This window comes from Pelobates fuscus, chromosome 10, assembly GCF_036172605.1.
Source record: "Pelobates fuscus isolate aPelFus1 chromosome 10, aPelFus1.pri, whole genome shotgun sequence".
NCBI classification, from domain to species: domain Eukaryota; kingdom Metazoa; phylum Chordata; class Amphibia; order Anura; family Pelobatidae; genus Pelobates; species Pelobates fuscus.
Window position 1 is genome coordinate 88,688,569 of NC_086326.1, and position 2,422 is coordinate 88,690,990.

The window sequence follows — 2,422 nt, forward strand, 5'->3', positions numbered from 1 at the left end:
CACCATTGATAGCATATATCAACTTTACCCAAACGAAAATGGACATAAGACTGGTCACAAAGATGCCCTTTTTTTTGTTGCAAAAATTGTTTGAAAACCGGAAGAAAAGAAAAAATTGGAAAGAGAAAGAAAAGGGGAAAAGGGAAAGAGAAGGAAAGAGACAATTTCCTAATAACACCTCTCACCAGAACTCTCCGACAAATACCCAAGAAAGAACCGCCTAAGGAAGAGACCGACCGCCACAGATCGACGACTCAAGGTGAAAGGAATCTGCCTATGCCTAATACGAACCGAGGCACTCAAGTGCGGTACATTGATCGCAATGAAGCACGAGACTATACAGGCAGGACCGACAAAAGGACCGAAAGGACTACCTGACCGTATACTCCTTGACGAACATGGCCCCTACCGGAGTATAAAACGGACTATTATATCCGCCTCGCATCCAACTAGACACGCAAGTTTCACCCTGTGTTGTGTATTTATGTTTACATCTATATTGATGGGGAGGGAGGGGGCAGCTCAGGCAAGTGGTAGGGTCAGTGGGCCCAGGGAAAGGAACAACCAGCCACTCACCCCCACCCAACCCACACCAGAAACCGTACACTATCATGCCTAAGTAGATATAGACACCCACCATAGAGGGGCATGGGAACCGGCGGGGCCCGAGCGCAACCGACATAATACTGTGCGGAGGAACCATTCCCTCATTATTCGAGACAAGCTAGTATGCTCGGGATTGAGGGTCTGCTGGGTAGCCAACGGCAGGAATTCCACATATAAGGTACCTTTATGCAAACCACTTAGTAGGGGCGAACAGGGACCGGCAGATTAGGCAGCCCCCATAGAAAAGATAAGGGGTGAATGCTCTGTATTTTGTATTTCTTTTTTTTTTCTCGCTTTCGCTATTAACCTGATTTTGTTAAACTTACTGATTTAATAACTGTTGCACATAATGTTGTTTATAAATGTTACACGTGACGAGAAACACACGGACGACCTGACTCACGTACGCAGGCGTGACCAAAGAATGGGTGACGAATAATTGTACTATATGGACCGACACCGGGGTGCTCGGCGATTGATTGCCCCCTCCGCGCTAACACAAGGTACCGCGGGGCGGGTAGTCACCCCCCGAGACACCCGGCACTATTTGATAAGACCGGGGTGCTTCCCCGGAAACAGTAGTTTTCACCAACTACCTCCCCCCTCCCTCCTCAAGCTACCTTCCCCTACTTCCCCCCCCCCCATCCTCTCACTTTCCCACCCCCCACCCCCTTTCCGGCCCGATCCCCTACCGGACCCGAGACTGGTGGACCCAACGGGTAACACCCAGGGAACAGCAGGGCTCGGGGGGGCGCTCGACGGGCGGAGCATAGTCTTGCAGCACTAGTGATACATAGTAACTTCAAAGGTTCCACAACATGACGACGCTAAAATTCACCTCCCTAAACGTAAACGGGTTAAACACATCGACCAAAAGACGCTTGCTAATGAGGGAACTGAAACGACAAAAAACGGACATAGCTTTCGTACAAGAAACACACCTCCTGCGCTCAGCCCGGATCCAGTTGAAGGACCACATATACACCAGGGTATACTCCTCCAGGGCCCTAGTTAAAAAGAACGGGGTAGAAATCCTCCTACACAAAAATTGCCCCTTTATAGTACAGTCGACAAGCGCAGACACATCGGGAAGATATGTCATCGTCTCAGGGACAATACATGCTACCACATACCACCTTATTAATATTTACGCACCTAACCAACCAGACCCAGGCTTCTGGGACCAAATACACGCTCTAATTCAGGCCCTATCGCATGGTATCATAATCCTAGGGGGTGACATGAACGCTGCTCACTGCCCAACGGTGGACCGTAGCACCCCTACCGGAGGACAGAGGGCGCAAAGCACGAGGGGACAGGACAAACTCTTAACACAATTTATACAGCAGGCAACACTATTTGACCCCTGGAGGCTGCGGAATCCGGGTGTAAAAGACTACACATTCTTCTCGGCCGCACACTCCACATATTCTCGCATTGACATGTTCCTGGTGAACCAAACCGGGATCCCATGGGTGCAGACTGCACGTATTAACCTTATCACATGGTCGGACCACGCCGACATAGAACTGACCCTCAGGATTCCAGGACCTAAACCACCTTGGAAATGGCGACTTAACAGCACACTATTAAAAGACCCAGAGACAGAGACACTCCTTCGGGACGAAATCCTGACATACTTTAGAGAGAACGACCACCCAGAACTAACCCAATCCACGATATGGGCCGCACATAAGGCGGTACTGAGAGGTACCCTCATAAAAATTGCTACCCGCCGGAAGAAACAGAGAGCTGAAACCCTCTTCGGGCTCCAAAAGGCGCTGAGGGGGGCAGAAGCCAAACACAAACATGACCC